Source organism: Podarcis liolepis, assembly GCF_965112155.1.
Source record: "Podarcis liolepis genome assembly, chromosome: 5".
Taxonomy (NCBI): Eukaryota; Metazoa; Chordata; class Lepidosauria; order Squamata; family Lacertidae; genus Podarcis; species Podarcis liolepis.
This window is the reverse complement of record NC_139556.1, coordinates 79,967,278-79,984,164: the sequence shown is the minus strand read 5'-3', so window position 1 is coordinate 79,984,164 and position 16,887 is coordinate 79,967,278. Positions and strand designations below refer to the sequence as shown.

At 43.7% G+C, this 16,887-nt stretch overlaps 1 protein-coding gene across 39 annotated transcripts in view; it reads right to left on the bottom strand.

Moving 5' to 3' along the window:
* The window catches only part of MBNL1 (muscleblind like splicing regulator 1), a 179,068-nt gene that overhangs the window by 142,345 nt on the left and 19,836 nt on the right, over positions 1-16,887 (bottom strand). The window lies entirely within an intron of this gene.

Sequence of the window (16,887 nt, the reverse complement as noted above, 5' to 3'; positions counted from 1 at the left end):
TTTGCATCGAAGCCCAGCAAGCCCAGAGCACGCCTACTGTATCTGACAGATGAATATAAAAGGGAAAGGGGTGTTCACAAATGGTACAGTCTCCTGACCTATCCAGTTCACTTCCTTCTAAACCATAAGCCCTGCCTCCTCTACAGAAAGCAGCTCGACACACTCTCTCTCTCTCTCTCTCTCTCTCTCCCCTCCTCTCTCTCTCTCTTTTTAAACTGCTGGAGAACTATTCCGTTCAGTCAGCACATAGCCTGCCAGTAGATCCCAGGCAGGTTAGGAAGGATCAAAAATACCTTCCCGAGGCACAAACCTAGGAGGTAGGAGCGGTGGGTATCTTCAGCCTGCCCAGCTGCCTCCAAAGCCAATCTCGGAGGGGATAAAGTGATTCCATAACCATCACCTTAAATATTAAGCAGGCAATCTGGTTTAAAGCAACACGATACGCTTCGGGTCGACACTTAAAGCGATAGCGTCAACAAACGGCCTACGGTTTTCTGAGGCTCGTGTTCACACCAGAACTCAGCTCCCCAGGGGCTCACGTCTTAAAATGGCTTCTTTAAGAAAGGAGTTTGCTTTGCACTATTACTAGTCAGGATACTCTCCGCCAGAAGAAGAAGAAGAAGAAAAAGACAGAGAAAGAGAGAGAGATGAAGATGGTAATGATTATTATTCAGAGAGGCAAACAACTGCGGTATTTTTCGGCCCGTGGGAGAGAGAAGAGCTGTTGTAAATTTCATAAACCAAATTAATCTGACGGGACTTTCACAAGATTGCATGGTTTTGTTCCAGTTTAGTTAACTCTGAAAAGCAGAGGGTGTTTTCACAAGTGCTGAATTTGTTACATAGGATTTGTTCTCTCTCTCTCTCAGAAAGCTCGGAGCACCCTTTGCCTGCCCGATGAAATTCTCTAAACATGGGGGGAAAGCGTAGTGATTTCTACTTGCGGGTACATATTTTATTCCTTATGCATGGAAGTGCCTTTGTAGGTATGTTTGCAACAGCCCATTTGAATCAGAACCTAAAGATGGGATCAGGAAGAGGCAAGCCCAGAACAAAGTCCAGCCACCTGAGGAATACCACTGGCCATCTGCAGCCAATTCAGAGGCATGAGAAATGTATGAAGGGACAGCTCCTAGCCCAGGGGTCTGCAACCCGCGGCTCCGGAGCCGCATGTGGCTCTTTTACATCTTTGCTGCGGCTCTGGGGCGGATACTAGCAAGGGGAGGAGGCGCATTGTGCGCCCCGACACTCCTCACTGTTGCGGGCACTGTACTGGCTGTGACGTCGCATGGGGGCGGGGCGTGAGTTAGTCACGCACCGTCCCGACATCACCTTCCCGCCCGCTGTCAGATCGTGGCTCCGGAGATATATTTGTTTTAAATGTCGCAATGGTTTTGCGTCTCCCAGTTGTTGTTTTTTCTTCGGAAACGGGTCCAAATGGCTCTTTTTGTCTTAAAGGTTGCAGACCCCTGTCCTAGCCACACACCTGAAAGGTAGTAGCAGAATCCTGGCCTGAAGAACTGGCTTGCCATGTGAGCAACTACACTAGCTTCCTGGGAGGTGGGTCACTGTTGCATGCTGGAAGGAACAGGGATGAGGCAATGTAGAAGTCTGTGTGGTGTAAACACACTGGCAAAGCCAATCCTGTGTTCCTGCTGGTGCGTTTGCACCATGCTGGCCTTACTACCCCTTCCTGTCTCCCCCCTTGTAAGCAACAGCAACCCGCCTCCTGGAAAGCTAGCAGAGTGCCTTCAAACCACCAATCTCCCGCTCTTCTTCAAGGGGCCCCTCCAGTAAAACGAGTAAAGGACTATTCTAATAAAAATGAATTGCCATGCCATCTTTTCCCCGGTACATCTACACAACCAAGAAAACGGTGAACATACTAGTCTTGCCTGATGCATCAGGCGATATTCAAATTTCTTCCACCATTCCAGCCCTCACACATTTCAGTACAGTGCTAATACATAGCTCAGTTGGCTAAAGCATGGTGCTGATAATGCCAAGGTTGCAAGTTTGATCCCCGTAAGGGGCAGCTGCATATTCCTGCATTGAAGGAGATTGGACCAGACGGTCCTCAGGGTCCCTTCCAACTCTACCACTGTATGATTCTATGTCTGCTCAAAAGTGAGTTCAGTGGGGACCACTGTCAGGGAAGTGGGCAAAAGATTGCAGCTTTGGAGTGCGATTTTATACAAGCCTACTAAGTAGTAAGATTTATAAAGTTCGAGGTGCTTAAGTACACTCTTCCCTAAGTTCCGCTGAACTCAATAGGGCTTACTTCTAAGTAAACACATATGGGATTCTGCTCTTAACCTCTTATAAAGACAAGGAATCAAAAAGATAAAACAGTGAGACTGGGAGATTTTTAACCTTGCTGTCTTTAGTATTTTGATTTCCTGGAGCAAAGTAACATGAGGAATGTTGGCCTCTTCTACAGTGGTCTCCCACCCCCATTTAAAAGCCATAATTGCAGCACTAACCAGCTAGGACACAGAAATCCTCTGTGATTAGGTGCAGAGCATGCCGCAATCAGTCTTGGCATGTTATTGGAATTCGGTCTGTGAAAACACCACCCCAGTTCCAGATTCATCAATCCAGAAACCTCCTTCAGTCATTCATCAGTGGAATCACCATGCCACTCTTTAAATGCTCTTTGGAAGAGGAGATAAAAATCTATCTTTCCCCAAAGTTACAGTGTGCAAAGTCACAAGTGATCAATATTACATGACGTGAGCAAGAGGTTTCTAAAGGAATAGCAATTTCTGGATATATATTTTTTACATTTTCTAGCAATCCTTTTTTGTTCATTATGTCTACTGCTGTGGAAATCATTACTTTCTCTTTATCCCAAAATACGCTATAAAACACATACAATGCTCTTCAGAAAGATAGATATACTGAAAAGAGAAATGTGTTTTATGGTTACCTGCTTATCGCCACAATAAAATATACCATAAATGGTTGATCACAAGAAACTGTGTATGTTGTTATCCATTTAATAAGGATCTCCAACATTTCTGTAGCAAGATTCTGAATACTAAAATTAACAATGCACAACCTTCCACTTTGGTATTTACCCAAGTATTTCATGCAGCAAATGGATACATACTGCATGGATATATGCAGCTATGGCAAAGAATTATAGGGCAAAACCAACTCCACCCTGTTCTTTGAACAGCACAGCACATTGTTATTGATCTGCAAATTCAAGGTGCTGGTGTTAACCTTTAAAACCCCTAAACAGATAAAGATAAAACACAATGTTATACTGCTAGCTTGTTTAATGTATTAGTCACAATACAGCAAAATGGTAGCAACATTGTTATTAGTTGATGAAGTCGTTTCAAAGAATGGTGGTGTTATTATTTATTTTTGCATTGGGGATGTTGGTTATCAATAATAGCAGTAGGTTTTTTTAAAATAAAAATAAATATATATTCCTAAAGAAATCTATCCCTTATTGAACTGGGTAAAGGTAAAGGACCCCTGAATGATTAAGTCCAGTCAAAGGCGACTAAGGGTTTGCGGCGCTCATCTCGCTTTCAGGCCAAGGGCACCGGCATTTGTCCACAGACAGCTTTCCAGGTCATGTGGCCAGCGTGACTAAACCGTTTCTGGCGCAACGGGACACCATGACGGAAACTGGGACCCCCCCCCCCCAGTAACTACAGCTAGGGCCTCTAACCTGTTCAATACTTCTTCCCATGAGGTACACCACACACCACTGTATTGTTTTAAGTGGCTAACAGACAGGGTGGGTGTTTGTTTTTTCAAACAACTATTACCTGATTGTTCTCTTTTTGCTGGTGTATCTTTTATGCCTTCATTTCATTAGCTATCTTGGGATTTTGTTTGGAGTTTTTGGGTTTGATGTCCCCATCCATAGGTTTTAATGGGGATTGCCATATATTTCATTACTGTCAACCTATTTTTTGTAAGCCGCCACCCTGAATTTTCTCTGAAAAGGAGGAAAGGGATAAGATTCCAAAAAACATAAATGTTAAACAGTGACAGTAATAAAGGTAACAGCTTGAACATATCCATTGAGGTTCATTGACATTTAGTGCTCAATCCCATATGCCTAAGAATACAAGACAAAAACTGTACTAAGCCGACTTAGGGTCTAACCCAGGATTGAGTAGCATGTGGCTGTGGATGTTGTTCAATTCCAGCTGCCTCAACCAGTCTGGCCAACAATTGGAGATGAATGGAATAGTACAAAAACCTGGATGGCTACAATATAGCACCCCCTGCCTGTTCTAGCCCAATACAGTGGTACCTTGGGTTAATAACTTAATTTGTTCTGGAGGTCCGTTCTTAACCTGGAACTGTTCTTAACCTAAGGTACCACTTTAGCTAATGGGGTCTCCTGCTGCGGCCGCCATGCGATTTCTGTTCTCATCCTGAGGTAAAGTTATCAACCTGAGGTACTATTTCTGGGTTAGCGGAGCCTGTAACCTGAAGCGTCTGTAACCCGAGGTACCACTGTATCCTGTTCCCAACACTGATCAACCTCCAGGATGCCTACAAACATTAAAACTGTAATTGATTTCAAAAGACTCTCCTCCCTGGAAGGGAGGGGAGTGGTTGTGGGCGGGAGACCGAGCTCCGCCCCTGGTAGGGGGCATTAGCCCCCTCCCCTCCTACCTGGCTGGTGCCCACACCCACCGGAGGTGGCCAACCAGGTGCCTCCGGGGGGCGTGTGTAGCAGCTTAATGCTGTGGGGCCAGCTCCGCCTCCTCCTCATTCGGCGTCGTCCCTCAGCGAGTCACCCACCCTCCACTCCCATTTAGCTCAGGGTATAGGTTTTTGGCCTTGCTATGGACCTTAGGTTGGTCGCCCTGGTTGGCTGGGGGTCCTGGTAGGAATTTTTCCATTTGGCATTAGGCCTTTTGGTGTTTTCGCCTACCTCGTAGCAATCGTCACAACTTTTGTGGTATTGGTGGGTAGGTTAGGCATTGGATTCATGTGTCAAGAGCTAGGTGTGGCCATCGCCTATGCTATCTACCGTGGGTTATTCCGTTAAAGGAATCTGGCGGTCGTGTATTCCGTCCGATGCCTGCTTGGCGGGAGGCCATGGCACGACCCCCGGTGACATCAGGGGAGAGCCTATAGTTGGATGAGCATCAACAGGCTCCACCTACTGTTGAATAAACCCACCACCTATAGTCATCCAATGCCTAAGCCAATACCTTTTCACTGCTGTAATCAATAAAGTTGTGGCCTTTTCTTGCCCATTAACCTTATATCACGTGTCCTTGTGTATTTTTTCACATAGCGGGGTCGGGCCCTCGATCCACAACATTCAGCTGCAAAAAAACTTAGTACTCAAAGTGTGAGGAGCCTCCACTGTTTTATAAGCTGCTCCTCCCTGACCATATCCCAGCTTCCTAGTTTAGACCATGTCCTTTTTCTGCCTTCTGCCTCTGAGCTTGTTGCACTGATTAGTTGTGCCGGTGGACAATGATACAACTCCCTATTTATTTCGGCACTTTTAGCAAGCACTGGACCTTTTGCCATGAATCCACTGCTGTGTAGCCTCCTCCTATCCCTTCTAGTTTCATTTAACCTGCCCCTTCCCCCAACCTCGGAGGAAAATGAGCGCCGAGCATTTAAGCTGTCTCCCCTTGCCCTGCCTTTATCATCCCTGCGATGATTTGAACACATTCCACCCTCCCCGTCCCCAAGTCTCACTGGGGCAAAGTTTCAAAACCCTTGAACTGCAAATATTTAACAGACACCACTGAGAAGTAAGTTCAAGGTTCTGCTACAGGGAAGATCTGCTTCCAGGCTCATTCTGGCCTCAGTTTAGCAACTTTGATGAAATACACCAAGAAGAGTTCTAAAGGGCTTAACAAAGCCCTAAGCGGGCATTTAAAACAAGCCTAAATTAGCAGGATAAAGAGCAGTGATCACAAGCTTGCCTTAATCTGTATGAAGCAACTGTCTGCTCCTTGCATGCTCCAAGTGGCTGCAGTGTTTTGATTATTTCCACCCTCTCCTGCTCACAGGGCTATGTTTTCACATACGGTAAGCAGAGCTTCTGGGGTTGCAAGGAGGAAGACGTAAATAAACATTAACTTGGGAGAATATGAGCTGGGTAGAGAAGAATTAAAGAGGGTCATGTGGAAAGGGCATGACATTATAATAGATATACTTCACAAAGCCAATTTCACAAACTGGCCCTGATTTTTTTTCCCCATCTGCCCTTAACACATCTTCCCTTTTTTTAAAAAAGAGAACACCAAGGCAAATTACTGCCATTTAAAGAGCACTTTAGCCCTAAAAATATGGGCACGGACGCTGCATTATTCTGCTGAATATCTTGACTAAGCATCCGGTGACATTTTTATATCAGTTTCCTAAATCAAAACACAAACCTTTATAGGCAGTATGTCATAACAAATATTTTGCTCCCCTGTTATATGTAGTAGTAAGGCTTAAATGCTTGAACAGGAATGATTGTGGGCTGAAGATTATGAGACTCTGAAAGTTATGTGGAGAATTGTGACAGAGCCTGGACAATGAATTCTCTAATATTCACCTTTCCAGGTATATAATATTTTCCACGCACAAAAAAACAAAAAAAGCTCCAGATCATAAAACTTTAAATTACCAAATTTGTGGTCAATATCACACCCAAAAATATCAAAATGTAATGGAAGTAAAATAGGAATCTATGTAAACCAATGGTTTTTCTCTCTAGGTTTTCTTACTGCTCTGTTTTTATGGGACTGAGCAGTGAAGGAACCAACAATCTGTTTAAATCAGGTGCTAAAATGGTCAAGATAAGCTTGCCCACAACTGCAATGGTTCAGACTACATACCCATTATTCCCTCACAGATGTCTACATCATGGGTAGGCAAACTAAGGCCCGGGGGCCAGATCCAGCCTAATCGCCTTCTACAAAAATACGTATATGAGAAGAATGTGTGCATGAAAAATGAATATATTAGTGAAAATAATCAATATATTAGTGAAAATAATATTATATGCATTGTACTGGGAGAAACTAGTGGCAAGCATGTGCACATTGGTCAAAACTGCACATACAACATGCAGTTACTATGAGAAATTTACACAAAGTTGCTGAATAATTTTCATGAAGATTTCTTTAAAGGAAGTTTAAAAAGTTGCTGCAGAGATTTGAGGAGCCGAATTTAGGACTGGGAAAATGAGAGAGAGCCAAAAAATTTCATAATCTACCATCTCTACTCCAGTCATGTATAAGAGACCTCCATGGGCCACCAAACATGGCTACGTCTATCCTGCAAGAGTAGCAAGCAGATGCAGCTCACCAGTGGGGAGGAGCCACTACACTAGCTTCCTGGAAATAGTGCCACTGCTGCTTGCAAAGGGGAGGCACGAGGTGGGAGGCAGGAAGGAGGTAAGGGTTTTGCATCATCTTGGTTCTGACTACCCAGCCCTGACCTCCTAGTCTTCTCACCCTTACCCTGCTCCCTCTCGGGTCCAGGGATGCCACTGCCGCAAAGCTAGCATTGTGGTTCCACCCCACCACCACTTGCAAAGGGGAGGCACGAGGTGGGAAGCTGTACAGCATGGGTAGGCAAACTAAGGCCCGGGGGCCGGATCCAACCCAATCACCTTCTAAATCCAGCCCACGGATGGTCCGGGAATCAGCGCGTTTTTACATGAGTAGAATGTGTCCTTTTATTTAAAATGCATCTCTGGGTTATTTGTGGGGCCTGCCTGGTGTTTTTACCTGAGTAGAATGTGTGCTTTTATTTAAAATTCATCTCTGGGTTATTTGTGGGGCATAGGAATTCATTCATATATTTTTTTAAATCGTGAAGCTGAGGCTCCAATACTTTGGCCACCTCATGAGAAGAGAAGACTCCCTGGAAAAGACCCTGATGCTGGGAAAGATGGAGGGCACAAGGAGAAGGGGACGACAGAGGACGAGATGGTTGGACAGTGTTCTCGAAGCTACCAGCATGAGTTTGACCAAACTGCAGGAGGCAGGGGAAGACAGGAGTGCCTGGCGTGCTCTGGTCCATGGGGTGACAAAGAGTCGGACACGACTAAATGACTAAACAACAACAAGTCCGCCCCCCGCAAGGTCTGAGGGACAGTGGACCAGCCCCCTGCTGAAAAAGTTTGCTGACCCCCTGATGTACAGCCTGTGTCAGGGAATCTCAGAAAGAATGTTGTTCCTAAACTATACAAGAAAATAGAAATAATCTTGCTCTCTGGGGCTTCAAACGAGTAAGGAACATAACTGAAACTTGTTTCCAGATTTTTCCAGCCATTCAATTAATCAATTATTCAGAGGATTACTAAATGGGGAGGCTAAAGAATTAGCACTGAAGAAATTACAAACATCAGCTACAAAAGGAAGATTTCACTTTAAACTATGTTCTATTATTGCTCCAAAGAAATGGATTCATTTTCATATTCTCATTACACTTGTCATCAAAGGAAAAACACATTTGAGTAGGAACCCTCTGTTTATGCTTCGTATACATGCATCCACGGTTCTGTAATTGATTTAGCAGAATACTGGTTGTTTTGCTCCATGGGAAGCCAAAACACACATGCAAGGAAATGTACAAACAGCGTTCATTTAATGCAGCATTAACCAGCCTTAAAAATCAGAAAAGCAAGGAACAAAAAGAAGTCAAAAGTCGTGAACTGAATTGCAGATAAAAAGAAAAATATGTGGAGTGTTTATTAGCCTAGATAATGCCTGGATTCCTAATATATAGCTGGTGGGCCTCATACTGGCTTTTGAAAATGCATTATGTTACTGTCGCAGTATCATAGAGGACTGCACTTCATAATCAGCTAGTAGAAAATACTGGTCGGCTAGCATGCAGCCCGAATCTGCAAAGTCCTGCTATTCACCGGGGACTAAAATCCATGATGCCCACTTTGCACTGGGCTGCTGGCAAAGAGGGATGGCAGTATTACAGAGTTTCCCGTTCCACCTGCCAAACATGTGGGAGGGCTGATGCGCCACAGGTAGCAGCCCTGCCAGCAGCAGCCTATGGAAAGTCTGGAAACGGGGAGTTCTAGGGTGGGGAAGGGGAAGAGCAGAGCTAATCTAGGATCCACTTGATCCCAAGCTGGCCCCACTGCCATCACACAATTCAGGAAGGTGCAGTGATTTCCCCATGTCCCACTTTCTGACCCAGCCAGTATGAGCAGCAGGGCTGCAGACATTGGTCCTGGTGCTTCATTAAGCAGCGGCCAGGGTTTGAATCCCACCCTTTCACATTAAGGGCAGGGATCAGGAAGCCTGGGAACCAAAAATGTATTTGCTCCTTAATTTTCTATCCTAAAAGCAAAAACAAAACAAAACAAAAAACAGCCCAACTGTGCTGTGTTTTCACCCCGTCTGACTGGCGGCCCTGCACAGCGTTGTAATGAGATAGTTCTTATGCATGCATTTCAAATGCTTTCTAAAAGGCTCTAAGCTTCGGCGGTAGCGTGAGCTAAAGTTCCAATCAGATAAATAAAGTGTGCGGTAATTACTTCACCAAGCAGCAAGAATGCAGTCAAGAGATAGGTGACAAGATAAAATTAAACCATGAACCACGGGGGCAGATGGCTGGGCTTGGAACTACGTATTTAAAAGAACAACGCCACACTAGATGAAAACCATCTAGCACGGTATTCCGATTATCAAGCTGGCAAACAAACAGGAAATGGCAGGGCTTGTCTCTCTTCCGTTTTCTGTAGCCGTGAAGTTTGCAATTACCTAGTTCGGTAGACAAACTGTCAAGCTCAAACAACACCATTTCTACCGGAAGTTCTTCTCTGGTTGAACATTTTGATTTTCCCCCCTCCCTCAAAATTGCATTTCAGCACTCATCTTGTACAGTCAAGACGTGATATGCACATTTTAGTTACGAAACATTGACGGCAGGCTCCAAAATTGGGTAATTTGTCCCCCTGCCTCCCAAAATCAATAAATTGCAGTTCAGTACTGATCTAGTACAGTAAAGTAGTGCCACACAACAGGATTACTGAAAGTGAGCTCAGTGGAGTAAACTCACCAGACTAGAGGGTTCGCATCTTGGCAGGGCAACTTTAGCAGGCAGCACATGACTCCGAAAAACAGTAAAAATATTTTAAGAATGTTTTGAATACACTTGGGACTTTCTTACTAAAGTTTTGTTCTACAGATGTTCAAAACCCAAAGGGCTCATTAGCAGAGTTTGCAAATTAGTCAGGCCTAATCTGCAGTGTGAAAAAATCCATAGAAGCTATGTGAACGTCTGGAGTGCGATATTCTCACAACATATAGTGAGTAATTCCAAAATTGTTCACCAACTGAACACAGTATGTTCTTGTATTATACAATGCTGCATAAACCAAGCAAGCTTTTAGGCCGAGCTGTTCATGAGACACAGCAGTCATGGAAAAAGCACTGAGGAAGTGCAATAAATTTGTTACTCACTTTCGCAGGCAAAACCTTTTGTTTGGCTAACCACACATCTGAATCACCTGAATCCTAGAAGAAAAACCTCTTAAGTAATCTGTAATACATTTGGTTGAATGCAGACCAAGTAAACTGCACTGATCTCCAACTAAGTCATTCTCATGTAAACAGACTCAATATACATTATGAAAGTACAGATTATAAATATTTGAGTGATGCCTCACCTGCCTTTTTACATGTGTTATTCTGTATTTTATTGAAGCTTTAAACTATTTCATTATATTTTATCCACTGCATTTGTATTGTTATCATTATCCGCCTTAAAAACAATTTAGTGGAAGTGGGGATATAAATTTAATAAATTAAGGAACGTCAAAAATAAACCTGCATAACTTATAAATGTCAAATGTCATTCACAAGCCATGCTGCCTAATTCTGTATCACTGCATTATACTTACACCAATTTTGCTGACTCATCCTCAAGGATGCATTAAAAGCCATTATTGCTCTCCTAACTGAAGGCCCCAATAACTGCCCAATGATCCCTTCAAAACAAAGCTTAAAAACCATTGCTGACTTTACGTATAATTCAAATGCCGCCTGTCTATAAAACTTTGCACTGGTGGGGCCCTACATAGCTTAGAGACATCCTACTTCTCTGTGTTCTGTTAAACTTGCTCATATTGGCAAAGAGAGCGCATCTTGTCAGTTGCTGCATATTATGAAACTCCCATCTTATGGAAATTGCCAGAGCCCTAGCCTCAAAAACAATAGGAATGCAATCCATTTAAGGAGGCACTACGGGACCCAGTTTAGAAATACGCTAGTCTCTTACATTTATATCTTTGCCCAAGGCAACATGCATGTGTGAGCCTCATGCCCTTGCAATTCGTTCTCACAATGCCCCTTCTCTGCTCCCAACTTGGGACACTATGACTGAAGACTTCCTGCGTTAACCCCAACCCTCTCCCATTTCTCCTGAACCAGAAATCCACGGTGACTGGGGGCACATCTGACCAGCTCTTAAACCAGCTTCAAGATCCTAGTTTGCTCCAGCCCCGGCAAACGATGGAATTACATCTAGTAAACCCAGGCAAGACTAGAGCAGAAGAGAGAAAGAACAGAACACATGGGCAAAAGGCTTAGACACTTCTCAATTCAATAAGTCATGTATACCTGAAGGAGTGTCTTCACCCCCCTGGTTCAGCCCGAACACTGAGGTCCAGCTCTGAGGGTCTTCTGCTGGTTCCTTCACTGCAAGAAGCGAGGTCGCAAGGAACCAGGGGCAGGGTCTTCTCGGTGGTGGCCCTCCCATCAGATGTCAAGGAAATAAACAACTATCTGACTTTTAGAAGACATCTGAAGGCAGCCTTGTATAGAAAAGTTTTTAATGTTTGATTTTTTGTGTGTTTTTAATATTATGTTGGGAGCCGCCCAGAGTGGCTGCGGCAATAATAAATAATTATTATCATTAATTATTAAGCAATCCAGTGACTAAGGTTAACCCATCTTTGTACTTTAATTGAAAGGCAGAATATGCTTTGTTTAAATAACTAAGTAAATAAATAAGCTGTAGATCTGTTATAATGCGGTATAGTTTGTTTTAGTTTTAAATAAGTGTTGGGATTTGCCCCAAAGCTACATAATATACTTTTTTAAATAATGCATTGGCATTAACCCATTGCAGGGCTGGGACTAGCAACTAGTCTGATTTATGTGTCTCAAAAGTCCTAAGAATGGGATTTTTTTCCCCCATTTGCACTTAGAGGGAGGTGTAATTTTTCCTTCCTCATCCCTGACCAGAAAATGAAACACTCTGAAAAATGTCAGCACAGAGTGCTGGGTGGATGAAAGACTTGTCATTTTGTAAATCCGCCAAGATAGGCAGACTGCATGTAGGAAACTACCAAGTCAAGGCACAGGGCTCAGCTTAGCCTTCTCTTTGACATGCTATAATCTCGACGGAGCTTGAGGCTTTTCCACATTCGGATCTGGTCTACACATGAAGCAGAATGAGGTTGGAATGAACGGATAGGCTTTAAAGGTACCACCAGGTTTCAGGTGGGAATCAAGTTTTAGGTCTCCCCTACATCACAAACTCCCTGTAAGTAGAACACTAGCACGACGGGCACCAGGACAGATGAGAACCACTCTTCCTGGTGTTCTAGTGTTGGCTATCTGAAGTGTTTTTTAAAAAAATAAAAAATAGTAATAATGGGAGATTATGCAAAAATGACATTCTATATTATTATTATTATTATTATTATTATTATTATTATTATTATTCCCCATCCATCTGACTGGGTTTCCCCAGCCACTCTGGGCAGCTTACAGCATATCTAAAAACTTAATAAAAACATCAAGCATTAAGAACCTTCCAATATAGGGCTGCCTTCAGGTGTCTTCTAAAAGTTAGGTAGTTCTTTATCTCCTTGACATATGAAGGGAGGGCGTTCCACAAGGAGGGCGCCACTACCAAGAAGGCCCTCTGCCTGGTTCCCTGAAGCTTCACTTCTCATGGTGAGAGAACCAGCAGAAGACCCTCAGGGGGGACCTCAGTGTCTGGGCTGAATGATGGGGGTGGAGACGCTCCTTCAGGTATACAGTGGTACCTCTAGTTACGAACTTAATTCGTTCCAGAGGTCCGTTCTTAACCTGAAACTGTTCTTAACTAGAGGCGTGCTTTCGCTAATGGGGCCTCTTGCTGTTGCTGCATCACCGGCACACGATTTCCGTTCTCATCCTAGGGCAAAGTTCTCAACTCAAGGTAACTCTTCCAGATTAGCAGTTTATAACCTGAAGAGTTTGTAACCTGAGGCATTTGTAACTCGAGGTACCACTGTACTGGGCGGAGGCCATTTAGGGCTTTAAAGGTCAGCACCAACACTTTGAATTGAGCTCGGAAATGTACCGGTGTCCAGCGAAGATCCTTTAGGACCAGTGCTATATGGTCCCAGCAGCCACTCCCAGTTACCAGTCTAGCTGCCACATTCTGGATTAGTTGTAGTTTCTGAGTCACCTTCATTCTAACCTATTCTGGCCCCTCCCGACATTTTGGACTAAAATGCCCATCAGCCATGAGCAGTGGCGTAGCGTGGGGGGTGCAGGGGGGGCCGGCTGCACCGGGCGCAACATCTGGGGGTTAGGGTTAGGGGGCGCAAATCCACGGGTTAGGGGGCGCAAATTACTTGCCTTGCCCCGGGTGCTGACAACCCACGCTACGCCACTGGCCATGAGCAATAGTCAGGGATGATGGGAGCTGTAGTCTACACCATCTAGAAAGCACCATGATAGCTAACATGAGCTCATTTTCCTGCCTGTGCAGATCAGACCTCTCCCATGCAAAATATCCTCTCCCGCTCCACTGCATCCTGAATTGGCACAGTCCGGGTAGAAGAGAATGCTTTACCATTTGAGTCATTGATGGGAATTCAAACAGACACCTAGCAACAGATTTCTGGGTAACCTGAAGATTTTAGGTGCCCAACGAATTCTTTTGGATCAGTGATATTCTGCATATGCAGCCAGAAATAATCCAACACTTACAAGTGATTAAACTATTCCGGTCACTTCTCATACTTGGGTGAATCCAAGTGCTTAGATACTCTTCCTTGGAGTATTTAAGTGTTTTGAGAAGCTTGTTTCCAATGGTGGTTCAAATTAATTGTTAAAAATAACACTGCACCCTTTCCAATCTGTTATTGTCACTCGATGTAATTATAATAAGTTTGGGGAAACTGCAAACATGTCTCAGCAGCCATAATATCATTACTATGGAAACACTAACAAGGAATAACAGTCTTGGAGGCTTTTTCAATGCATACTAATTTAACTACCCATTATCTGCAATGGAAACTTGTGCAAGTCGATGTTTTCATGATACTGAGTTTCAGAATTTTTGTTCCCGCAGTGGACACTTAGTAAGGAGCATGTGCTAACTTCTGGTGCTTACTTCACAGTGGAACTATGAGTGACTTAGTGGAGAGTTGCATATTACAGTCAGGATCCAAAGAATTAAAACTAGCACCTCGGCCCCAATTCAGCTTTAGACGTGTGTCCCTCAAACGCAAGGTCCTTGGTGTCGCAAACAGTTTGTGTTTTGCAAATCATTTTGAAACTCAGGAGTAGTTTCAAAAGCAGCTTTGTGATATGCCATGGGAGCAGATATTGTTCAAAGTGAAAAAGCAGAGGGAAAATCACTGCGGCTGTACACAAGTCCCTGGGAATGCCAAGAGAAGTTCCCAGCCTTTACTGTGATGGATGTGGGAGTAAGCGATTCAAGTTTACTACAATTCAGAGTCATGCGTCAAGAATTACACGGCACGGTTGTTGCATCTGCAGCTGAAAAACTCAACATTTTGCAGAAATGTTGTATGCAAGTCAGGTCTGATGAACTTGCTTTTAAATTTCATCAAATTGCTCAAAATAATAAATGTTTTTTATTTATTATTTAAAGGATATCTACACCAACTTTGAAGACAGCCCCCCCCCCCCACAATAAAGCAATGCCAAAAGAATTAATAAATCATAAAATCCAATACAGTGGTACCTTGGGTTAAGTACTTAATTCGTTCTGGAGGTCCATTCTTAACCTGAAACTGTTCTTAACCTGAAGCACCACTTTAGCTAATGGGGCCTCCCGCTGCCGCCACGCGATTTCTGTTCTCATCCTGAAGCAAAGTTCTTAACCCGAGGTACTATTTCTGGGTTAGCAGAGTCTGTAACCTGAAGCGTATGTAACCTGAAGCGTATGTAACCCAAAGTACCACTGTAAACTGTTTACTAAAAACCATCTGCCCAATTAATGAGCAGCAACAATACTTTCTGAGAAGTATTGTGTTAGAGTATTAGAGTTAGGGTTCTATACAACTAAGTAATACTTACCCCTACTGAAATAAATGGACTTAAGTTAATCATGACCACTAATTTCAATGAGTCTACTCTGAGTATCACATAATTGGATATAACCCTGGGAGGGAACCACCTTCTAATCCTAATCCCTGCCATATTATGGCCAGTCACAGATAAAATACTCCTGGCCCTTGCCAGGCGATTGCACAATCTCCCAAAGAAATGTAATACAGTGGAACTTCGGTTTTCGAGCGTCTCTGAAGCCGAAAGATTCGGAACGAACACCGAAAACCCAGAAGTGAATGCTTCCGTTTTTGAACATGCCTCGGAAGTTGAACAGCTTCCGAGGCGCTTTTCTTTATTGAAATTGCCAACTGCCCATTGTGCCTCGGTAGCTGAACATTTCGGAAATCAAACGGTCTTCCGGAACAGATTATGTTCGACAACCGAGGTTCCATTGTACGTTGTTCTTATAGCATTGCATCCAATGTTGCATGAACAGAAAGCAGCTTGCACAACTGATCTTTCCTGTCCCCTCCTCTCTCTTGCAGTTGCCTGAAAATCGCCCCTGCCCTCCCCCCCAAAAAAAAGACCTCCCCAGCGGCTTTGTGGTCCCTACCAAATATCCTGAACTATGTCATTCAGGCCTGCAGTGGGATGGGAGAACCACTGGAAAAATCAGTGGGAAAATGTTGCACCAGTGGAGTACAAAGTCCATCCCTTAGTCCCATCGTAGTTCTGGATGACACAGTCCATGATGTCCAGTAGCCCCTTCCCAAACCTCTGAAAAGGCTTTTGGGGATATACTAGGGACTATATGGGGAGACAGGGAACAGAACAATCCATCTGCCTGCACAAGATTAGATCATCAGGAAGGTTTCCCTTTTTTCAGATCTGGGTATAGCAGACAAATGAGCAAACATGAGGAAAGCAAACTGTCTAGGATGAAGCTGAGATGTGTGGAGCTAAGGATAAGATGCAAATCTGCAAGGGCTCACAATGGAATTTTTGTAGAGGATGACCTGACTTATCCTGTAATTCCGCTATCGTGCACCCAATTTGTAGGAGGACATTTTGGACAAGGATCAGGCTTATTAGCCATTTATAGACCCAACAAAACCCATGAAGATATACTCGGGGAGGCTGTAATCTTTATTTGTGAAAGGCTTACGATGAGACTATGATGATAGGAAGCTTTTGATGATAGAAGGTTTAATGACACAGTTATTCACACAAAGCCAGGCCAAAGTATGTTGGAATATGCTGATTTCCACTGGAACCGGATTAAAGTAGCAGGCAAGGAAGTTGATCCTTAAAGCTTTTTGGAAAATGTATAACTCTTCCTTCTGAAAGCACATATGAGTCGCTCTAACACATAGGATTCCGCTCTCCCCTCGTGTAATACCTGCTGGGTGGTGTTATAGCTTTATTGGCTGAAACAATAAATATTTAACAACCCATACGGAAGAAAAGGGCCGTGGAAAGATGAGTCAAGTATAAAATTGCTTTAAAACCTAAATGTAAATTATCAAAAGACCCCAAGGACCTGAATCAGAAGTGGGTAAAAGTGGCACATCTTTCATATATATATATTACAAAGGCAACATTTGCGGACGTATAACTTAAG